The 10,885-nt window shown below is 37.0% G+C and overlaps 1 pseudogene; it reads left to right on the top strand.

Moving 5' to 3' along the window:
* Nucleotides 1-5,244: 5,244 nt before the first annotated feature.
* LOC138145128 (bifunctional apoptosis regulator-like) lies at nucleotides 5,245-7,184 on the top strand (annotated as a pseudogene).
* Nucleotides 7,185-10,885: the final 3,701 nt, after the last annotated feature.

Here is a 10,885-nt window from a genome sequence, read left to right as displayed (position 1 = left end):
TTATGGTATTGGTATTTTATGGTATCTTTTATGGTATTGGTGGTATATGTGATTCCAGGAGGCAGAGGCAGTTTCAGAGAAACAAATTTTGATTCAGCTCAGAGGAAGAAATACTTAACGAAAAATTACACTTGTGGGAAAATGGACAAGTCTACTTCAGCAAGTAGTGAGTTCTTTATCACCACACCCACTTAAACAGTGGATTGATAACCACTTGTTAGAGATATTGTAGAGAAGCCTCTTACATGTCTTGGAAATTGAACTAGATAACCACTAAAGATTTCTACAATATAAGATTCTGTGAATAGTCAGGATGCCAGAAATAGCAGCTACATGTATAGAGTGTGAGAAAATGGTTGGGAATCTGGATATTTCCGCTAGTATTGAGGAAAGTTCATATCTGACTGTGTCATTAGCCTACGCAATAAACTTCCAAAGCGTGTCCTGTGTCACTATGTGTCACTATGATAAGATGTATACTCTTGTTAGGCCTTTAAAGTCTTCACAATCTGGCCCCAGTATGCTTTCCCAACTTCTTTATGCATTTCACTTCTTTACACACACTGCAGTCTAGTAAAATACGCCATTCTGCTTTTCATCTGAGGAATTCCATCTTCCATCCTTCTGTCTTTGCAAACAATGGTCAAAAAAGCACTCCCTATTAAAAATTCGCCTTTCTTTACAAAATCTTTCTTTATCCTCATAACTGGTGGTGTCTCCCCCAACAAATTTCCTTGCATCTGTTTTAACCTGCTTTGTAAATACCTGTAATGTAACAGTCATATGTAATTAAAACCATCTATGTGTCCCTATAGAGGATGTCTGACAAGTATGTTTTCTATACACAGAATTGATTTTTATGTTCTAAGAAAACTATGAAATAAATCCCCCCAAAAGAAAATACTAAAACAAAACAAAACAAAAAACCCTCAGGGGTGGCTAGGTGGTGAAGTGAATAGAGCACCAGCCCTAGAGTCAGGAAGACCTGAGTTCAAACCTGACTTCTGACACTTAACACGTACCAGCCGTGTGACCTTGGGCAAGTCACTTAACCCCAATTACCCTGCCCTCCTCCTCCTCCAAAAGAGCAAAAGAGAAAAAAAAATGCTGAGGAATCTGTAATTTGAAAGAGAAAAAGTCTTTACATTGCTGAATTCTCATGAATTTCTCATTTGTATACATATTATGATTTAATTATTTAGCTTTCCGTCTGTTTCAACTTTATACAGTATCTAACTTATAATGCATGAATCATGATATTTCTATCCCCTCCTTTCCCAAATGCACAAAAGCAGAACATTTGTTTATAAACGATATACCTTTCATTTTCCTCCCCCAGTGGTGGTTTCAATAATTCTGACAACTGGCTTGTTAATATACAGTTTTAACATATTCAATTGGTTGTCTAAGCCTAGGTGGAAAAGTGTAAGTCTGAAGGCATGTCAGACTAATAGTTAATAGAAAAAGAAACATTGCTATTGGGAGAATGTTCCATCATCATGGGAAATAGCTGGCCAGGACTCTGATACTGACAAGAAATCAGTGAGGGCTTCCATGAATACTAACAGAGCATGCAAGTATTAGACAAGGGATGGGGGTAGAAAGGCCGTGTCAACAGATTCAAAAGCTTCCTGTACCACATAAAGAGTCTTTTCCTTCTGGGCAGGTTTTCCAAATCCCTGACAACTTGAATTATTTCTTACTATTAGCATTTGTTTTCCTTTTCTAAAATTAACCATTAATTTAAAGAACCCGACTTTCAAAATTTAAATTAATGAAAGGATTATGTTCTTCTACTTAATGTACAATTTCTAAAATATATAATACTATGCAACCAAAATTTTTCATCAAATTTATCAAATAAAAAGTACAGATAAGGTAAAAGAAATTTATATCTCTGTGTATATGTAAATATATGTATACTCATATATATACATACATATACATACATTTGTCTATATACCTTGATGATATATACATATGTAGATTTGAACAAAAATATATGTATATGTATATACAGTCACATAGATGTACACATACATGTGTGTATGTGTGTATACATATGTGTATATGCACATGTGTGCATGCACATATTCCATGAAGTGTCACTTATTAAAAGGCTATCTATACCAGATCCCAGTTGTTAGATTTACTGTGTCCACAGAAAAGTTTGGGTTAAAATTGATTGCTTCTTCTCTACTTATAAATGTAGACTGAGGACTAAATCAGCTCAGAGAGGGTATACAGTATAGTACAGTGTTTAAATGTTGGCAAATGCCTATTTCTTTCTAATGAGCACCTCTAATTGAATCCATGGGATGACCACTAATACAGTGCATGTCACTGATTTTAACATAAGTAGACAATAGCTCAAGGTGATCTAAAGCAAATGTTATATATTTTGTACTTACTCTCCAAGTCATCTATATGGGATTGATCCTTTGCTGAATAGTTTTGATGAATTAATTTTCAAGTGCTGTATTTGGACCATAACACTCGTAGGAGAATGTTCTTCTATGGAATTATCAAAAAAGGAAATCAGACTGAAGAATAAATAAATGGGTGAGGTGATCTTTTAGGTGTTTAAATATATCTCTAAGTTTGAAAAGAATTTATAAAGTTCAGTTTCTGTAGTAGCAATCAACACACTGTTCTTTAATGAAATTAATACACTCTGAAACTCCAGTCACTAATAATTATAAAATGCATGAAATATATAATAGTTTGTGGGGATCTGAACCTGTGATTTCTTCAGTATGGGGAATTCCCAGGGAGTAAACACCTCCTGATAATTCAGATCAGCAATTTATAATATTTGATACTTTGAGAGAACTGCCTAGAGCATTAAGAGGTTAAGTGACAATACCATGATCACATACCACTACATTTCAGAAGAAGTACTAGAATTCATATCTTCCTTGACCATCTTACTATTTCTCATCATTACAACATACAGTCAAATTAGTAAATGTATTCTTGTCCATGGCCTAAATACTTGTAATTAAAAAAAAAGGCAGTTAATGCATTCCCCTGGCCCCTCCTCTTTAGTCATCTGTTTAGCCTTTATTCTATTGCATTCCTTTCTTTTCTAGTACTTTTGCTTTTTTTTTTCTCTTTTCTGCTGTCTTAGTTAATACTCTCTGGACTTCCTTTAGTCTTAGCAGGCCTGATTTATAATTTTCTTCCATTTTTTTCTTTCCATGTTTTTCCTTTGATTTTTTTTAAACAAAATTTTAACTTTCAAATGCCATCATTTTCTTATGGTTTAGATTATTTTCTACAAGTTTTGTCTTTTTGAGGTTAACAAAAACTTTTAAAAGTTTCCATGGAATCCTATTTAATGATTTCCATCCCTATTGTGGGTATGCTTATAGTCTTAACCTACATAAACTTCCATGAGTGTATAACTTCAATGCACTAGCTGCTCCTTCTTTCCTTCTGACAAGAACCAGGGCTTGACTAACTCACAATCTCTATTGGTTTCTCATTGCCATGTCCTTGGTCTGGTTATCTCACCAAATCAACTTTATTTTTACTTGCGGCAGAAAGAGGGATGACACATATAATAGGCTTTCTCTGTCTTTCTACACATCTGTTTTCAAACATTAACAGAGAATATTAAGATATCAGTTTAAGAAAGATATTCCTATTTCCTGCAAAAAAAGGAGTCAGGTCACATCCGTATTACCTGGGGTGTCCTAGCCAACTTTCTCTTGTAGTTGAGTAAGTTAAAAGGCAGTGTGGTACAGTTTGCTTGGAGAGGGTAGTATAAAGTTAGGAGATTGATGGATATATATATATATATATATATATATATATATATATATATATATATAATATTAGGAGAGTCGATGTCTGCTACTGGCCAAGTGAGATTTTGGGGGAATATAACAGATAAGGTAAGATATTACACACACACACACACACACACACACATACATATATACACATATTACACATATAATATATGATATATAATACACATATGATTTAAAGTTTTTTTTTTAATTTTTGACTAGGTAAAGAGGCCATTCACTGTTTCAATTCTTATTAAGCCTTAATTACTGATTTTGCTTTCCCTCAGTTAAACTGATACCTGTTAAGGACCTTAGCTTGAAAAGACCAATGTCCCCTACTGCATCCTGGGCCATCTGCAGTGGTCTGGCCACTAGTCTCAAATGGCTCCGGAAGAGAAAGCAAGGCAGGTGACTTTGCATAGCCCTCCCTCACTTAAATCCAATTCACTTGCATGTTATAGAATTATCTCATTGATGTCATGGTCCTCTTCCAGAATGAAGGACAAACAACAACTAACGGTGATCATCTCATTCTTATCATATGGATACTTGATCGTGTTCGCCTCTCTCTGATTTTATTAGGTTGGAAAAGTTAATCAGTCTCAATCCTTTGGGAATCTGCTAGTCTTGAGTATAGGAGCCCAAAGACTTTGGTAAATATTTACTTTCCTGCCCTCCCTCTCCCAAGGAGTTTTTCACCCTGACCTCACTGACTGTGGATGTGAGAAAGTCCTTCCTGGATGAATAAGCCACCACCATCACAAAAAAACAAAACCAAAATACAACCAACAAATATTTTCATTTCCTGCCCTACAAAGATTTCTTTTCTTTTGATTCTTAGATTTTGAGTTCTCATAATTTTCTCAACTAAATGTCTTATTTTGTTTTCCATCCCATCTTCCAATACTCTTTTTTTTTTCTCCATAGCCCTTGGTTTCTCTTTTCTAGCCCTGGTTTGTTTGCCTGTATAAAATTAGACAGATGTTACTAATGACTTTGATCTTAAAATGTAGCTTTGGCTTCCTGCCTTTTAAAATGAAAAAAAAAAGAAAACTTAAGGGACTTTCCTCATTGAAAGCCATGTGGTTCAAGATAAAAAGGCCAAGACTTTAGGATCATTTTCTTTGTCTTCTGAATTTCCTGCATTGTTCTAGGAAATTGTGCACAGGTGGATTTTGTCTGTTTCTCAAGGACATTAAATTTAATCAGAATCATTAATAAAAGAGGAATCACACAATACTCATTCCACAGTCATATACTCATAAGGAAAGATCTGTCTAGGCTGCTCGTGGCTGGGAGTCAGGGCAGGCAGCCCTGCCTTGGACGTTGGGATTGATGTTTGGGTCTGCCTAGGGTGGGCTCCAGTACCATGAGATTTAATTATGCCCTGTGAATCTTGGGAGTCTGAAGTAAATATCTTCAGAGTATGGAAAGAAGTCGATAAAAGATGGAAGATGTACAGCTAATTGCAACCAACATGATGAGCACTGAAAAAGAGCCCATATCTGGCGTTTGCTATCAAGTTTTTGTTAGTCAATTTTCTTGCCACTGCTGCTAAAACATCCTGGTGAATGCCTCACCTTGAACTGCAGGCACAATTTCTGTCAACATTGCCTGCCTCTGTGGTGGGTATCCTCAAAGAAAACAGAATGGTGGGGTGGTTACGTGGCACAGTGAATAGAGCACCGTTCCTGGAGTCAGGAGGACCTGAGTTCAAATCCAATCTCAGACACTTAACATTTACTAGCCATGTGACCTTGAGCAATTCACTTAATCCCAATTGCTCTGCATCCTCTCCTCCAAAAAAAAAAAAAAAGAAAAGAAAACAGGATGTCCATAGTGTCCATAGTCCATAGACAAAAATAGGAAGGTTTTTCTAAAGTAAATATTCTGCTCAGAGATGCCAACGAAAACTTATTTCCTGATGCCATCAAATGGAGATTAGAAGGCATTCAGCAGAAAGTGATATAGTCTGTGGTCTTGCAGCTTTCCATAAACAACAGGAATGACCAGATTTCTCTAGCTTCAAATGGTGGGCGAACAACTCCTCAAAGAGCAGGGGAAATGTTTTCTTGAGTACTGACACCTTTAACTGGTCGTGCAGTGGTTCTACTTGTGCATCAACAGAGCAGTGGAGAATCAGGGCATGATCCCCTACATGTAGCTGCTCGTCTACAAATCTGCTGCAAAATGGATGGCTGAAGGAGTTGTCTTCTGGCTAGAGCAACTGGGCCCTTGGGCCTCTCTTTATAGACAGATTTTTATCTGAAAGAGTTAATGGCAAATTGCTTTTAAACGTTGATGGATGACTTTTCAAAGGCTCCATATAACAGAGAATAGTAGCCACAGAAAAGCCATCATAATGGAACTGGAGCATGTCAAAACTTTAGGAGTAAAACCCCCACAGAATCTTTGGAAATGCAAGGCTGTCAACTCAGGCAAGTCATTACTCTGTTGTATGCCCTGAAGGGCTCCCCAGGACTCAGTATGTTTTATCTGTACTTCCTTGATTATGCAGAAACATTTTACTTTTCATCCATTTGATATGCCGGGTGCAAGAAAAAGAGGAAGTCATCACAAAATTTAAAAAGCCCACTCTGAAGCAATGGAGAGAATTCCTTGCTAAGTATTCTTTCCTTCCATATTAACTGATTGCTGAATTTGCCTGGGATTGGCTGGATGTGCACTACTGGACATCACTGTTTCTTTATTTTTGTTTTGTTTTATTTGCTTTTTGGAGGGAGGAAGGTAGGGCAATTGGGGTTAAGTGACTTGCCCAAGGTCACACGGCTAGTGTGTGTGTGTGTGTGTGTGTGTGTGTGTGTGTGTGTGTGTGTGTGTGTTAAGTGTCTGAGGCCGCATTTGAACTAAGGTCTTCCTGACTCCAGGGCTGGTGCTCTATTCACTGTGCCATATAGTCAACCCAGCATCACTGTTTCTTATTGTTGATGGCATGGTACTCTCTTTTCTGGAGTTATTTTCCTTTTGGTGGATTTGATCAAGGATTGAATTGAAAACTGTTCCTCATATAATGTGGAATCATTTTTGGAAAGTATCAACATAGGGATTTTTGTGGCCATTCTGACCTATTATTCTTCAGTTTATTTGCAACTGTCTATTTTTTTTTTTTTTTTGCTTTTTGGAGGGGGGAAGGCAAGGCATTTGGTGTTAAGTGACTTGCCCAAGGTCACATGACTAGTAAGTGTTAAGTGTCTGAGGCCCGATGTGAACTCAGGTCCTCCTGACCACAGGGCAGGTGCTCTATTCACTGTGCCACCTAACTGCCCCGACAACTGCTTATTTTACTGGATCCTGTATTTTAAAACAATTATCAACACTGATCTTAAGCTCAAAGAAGTACACAGACTAGAAAACCAAGTGATGTGAGTGTGGCTGTCCCAGGTCTGATCTAAGTAGGTCTCCAGTAGTTCTGACTTCTGAAATTTAGAGTGGTGGGGGCTGCTGTGGGAGTGAGGGCAAGGGGAGGTGGTCTTCTTTTCTATAACTAATGATAAAAGTGACAAATAGTGATAAAAAGAGCTGCTTTTTTTTTAAGCTACACAATGTTTTTTCTTGGCATGGGAAACAGGACCCACCATTTGCAAACCAATATCAGTTTACTTAGATTGTTCAGTAGTGATACTTGCAAAGTACTAAACTACCTCACAAAAGTTGTTGTGAGGCTCAGTGCTATGATAGCTATGTAGGACTGATATAGCTCCCCAAAGAAGTATCATGATAGTAGGTTGTGTGTGTTTTCTTCTCAACAGACCTGATGTCTGTTGAGGTTTGATAGAGTTGGTAAGAGACAGAGAATCTCATTTGGAACACTGATGATGAGAAAATGAAATTCTACTAGGCAGGGCCTTGCCTGCCAAATGTTCTCATTAAGTGAACTTTCAGTCATGTGTCACTGTGTGGTCTATTATAACAACAGACAAAAAGCTTCAGAGCGGAAATGCAGGGTGAAAGATGCTGTCTTGTTGGTGACCCCTCAGGAAGACCTCATAGTGAAAACTCTGCAGTCATATGCTGACATATTCCCTCCAATCAGTTTTAATTGATAATTTATGTTATTTAATTTGAAAAGAATATTGAAAAACTTTGAGCAATTAATGAAAACTAAGTTTAGCCATTCTTTACTATCTCAATACTTCCTAAAATCTTTTTTTTCCAAAAGAATTGGATCTGTGACAAATTTCAAGATTGTATTTTTGTTTAAGAAACATTTGATAATTGACCTCACACTGCATTATTGTCTTTGTGGTGTGATATCTGTACCAAGAGCTGAGATTTGTAAACATTAAATGGTATGAACTATGTATGGCTTTTTGCGTATGAAAACAGGTGTGAAACATGATATGTGAGAACAGTCAGTGCAGAGATAAATGATTTCTTTCCAAAGAGATGTATTATGAGTTCTTGCACCATTCTTTGACCCTTTTTATCTTGTCTTAGAAGTAAGGATTTCATATTTACATATGAAATTACTTTAAACAAAAATAAATGATTTTTTTAAAAAGGAAGATTTATAAATACAAAATAAAGGAATAACAATGATTTTCAGTAAAGGATAATGTGACAATATATAATGATAATAGAATAACATGAACTACATTGTAAAGTACCTGGAAACAAACAAATAAAAATAGTTTGAAAAAAACCTTGGGGAATGAATGCTTAAATGTGAACTTGGTAGTAGATGGGGGGGAGTGTGGAAGGGGAACAACCAACAACCAACAACAACAATAACAAACAACAAAGAAATGTGAGCTATCTTAAATAGGCAATAAGTAAAAATATGCAAATGTAATTTTAACTGAAAAGTCTGAATGTTAACAAGCATAGCCCAGCAACTAATCATCCTCCAATATCCAAATGTGCTGTCTCCTGCTGTAAAAGTAATGACCTACATCTATTTGCTGTACCTACCAAATATTAAACATGAATATAGATTAAAATTGGATGCTATCAATTTTGGGCAAATGCCTTGTTGAAGAATAGAATGCTTTTGTTTTTATTTTTAAGATGGAAATTGAGCCAAAGTTGCTGGGAAAGAAAATTTTTAAGTTTTAATGGCATTCATTGATGGGAAAGGAGTTCTTGTTTCCCTCTGCACTGCTAGTCAATCACTGATCATTTCATGTATTTTTGTTTGTTCTAAGGAAAAAAAAAAAAGAGAGAGCAATGTTGACCTTTTTTTCCATTAGAACCTATCCTTGTTGGAAACCCCAAAACCAGTCTGCTCCTAAATGAACAGACATAAAGGATAACTTTCTATTCACCATCCTCTTTTCTTCCTTCCTTCCTTCCTTCCTTCTTTCCTTCCTTCCTTCCTTCCTTCCTTCCTTCCTTCCTTCCTTCCTTCCTTCCTTCCTTCCTTCCTTCCTTCCTTCCTTCCTTCCTTCCTTTCTCTCTTTCTTTCTCTATAAAACTAAAGAGATGATACAGTTATTTTTTAAAATGTGGATATATAAGGAAAGTGCCATGATTTGCTCTTCAATTTGAAAAAAAAAAACACACACACAAAAAAGAAAAACACTACATTCACTTGGAATGATTGGAGGCAGCATATCTATTACCAGTCTTTACTCACTTTGCCACATGAAATTCTCCACTGAGTATTGACTACTATGACCCTCTCTGCCTCAAAAGGCAAGAGATTAGATTTCACACTTTCCCGCCCCCAAGAGTTCTCTAGTATCCATAAGGAATTTTGAGGTGTCTGAGCTCTCTATAAATAACTCCAGACCCCAACAATGTTGTTCCCTCAAATTGTAGGGGGTGTTCCCCTGTATTCCAGTTCCATTTAGCCACTAGCCCTTGAATTGGCTTTTACAAATACATATTTACTTCAAAAGCTATGATCATAAACACATACTCCTCCAACACATTAGGGGCACTACCTTAGTCTCTGCAGAGGGGAAGAGGATTTGGTTCATAACTTTAGGTTCATTAGTTCCGTTCCTATGAGCACACAATCCCAATTTTGAGACCAAATTAACAATTGGGCTTGAAATCCAAACATCCTTATTTCTCTGGGCAAGACTTCCCCACCAGATTATCTAGCTATACCACCACCTTCATGGTAGTGGATGAAGGGGCCACCCTGTTAGGCAATATGGATATGCTTTTAAGTCCCCTCAAGTCACCTCCATGTGTGGGTATGCCCAGACAAAGCCAAGTTAGATCTATTTCTTTTTTCTTTCTTTTTTTTTTTTTTAAGCAATTGGGGTTAAGTAACTTGCCCAAGGTCACAAGGCCAGTTTTTTGTGTGTGTGAGTGTTAAATATCTGAGGCTGGAACCTATCTCAGGTCCTCCCAATTCCGGGGCTGGCGCTGTTACTCACTGTGCCACCTAGCCGCCGCTCTCTCTTTTTTAAATATAGGTTTTATTAATTTTTTTTTGGCATCGTTGTCAGTGTCTCTCCTCCTCAAATAAAACCCTCTCTATTAACAGAGAAGTATACCGTCTTCTCATTTCTGTGCTTCTGATTTCCTAGACTTCTACCATCATATCTCAATTTCCTTATCCGTCAGAAACTTTCCTATACTTTAGCCCTTTTCTTCCATGGTAAGTTCTTCCCAAGGCCTCCCCAATCATTTAACTCTTATCTGTGGTTTTGACTTTCTGGACTGACTCTGTGTAGGAACATTCTCTTCTCTCCTTCACGGCCTTTTCAGTTCTTTATTATGTGTTATCTTTTACCATTAGAATATAATAAGATTCTTAAGCAAAAGGATTATTTATCATTACCATTGTTATATTTGCATCTCTAGAATTTAGCACAGTTGCCTGGATTTTGCAGGTTTGGTAGAAGCAACATCTTCTACTAATCTGCTTGAGGCTCTTGACAAAACGAAGATTGTAAAGTCTCTAAAACATTAACTTGTTTCTGGCTTTCCTCTCCAGGATGTATTGCACATGGGACCCTCTCTACTTTGTCTTCTTTATCCAGGAAGCTCCCTCCAGCCCTGGAATTAACACCTTGCAAGTACCTTCAGGCTCTGAGGCCCCTCCCTTTGATTAAAAGGCTCCTTTCAGAATTGTCATTTAAGGAGGTCACCTAAGCCAGACACTTCTATCT

Source organism: Petaurus breviceps, unplaced genomic scaffold (genome assembly GCF_028583685.1).
Source record: "Petaurus breviceps papuanus isolate PSGF00001 unplaced genomic scaffold, PetGlider_PUasm1.0 90730, whole genome shotgun sequence".
Taxonomy (NCBI): Eukaryota; Metazoa; Chordata; class Mammalia; order Diprotodontia; family Petauridae; genus Petaurus; species Petaurus breviceps.
The sequence above is the reverse complement of the archived record's forward strand: the minus strand, read 5'-3'. Positions and strand labels throughout refer to the sequence as shown.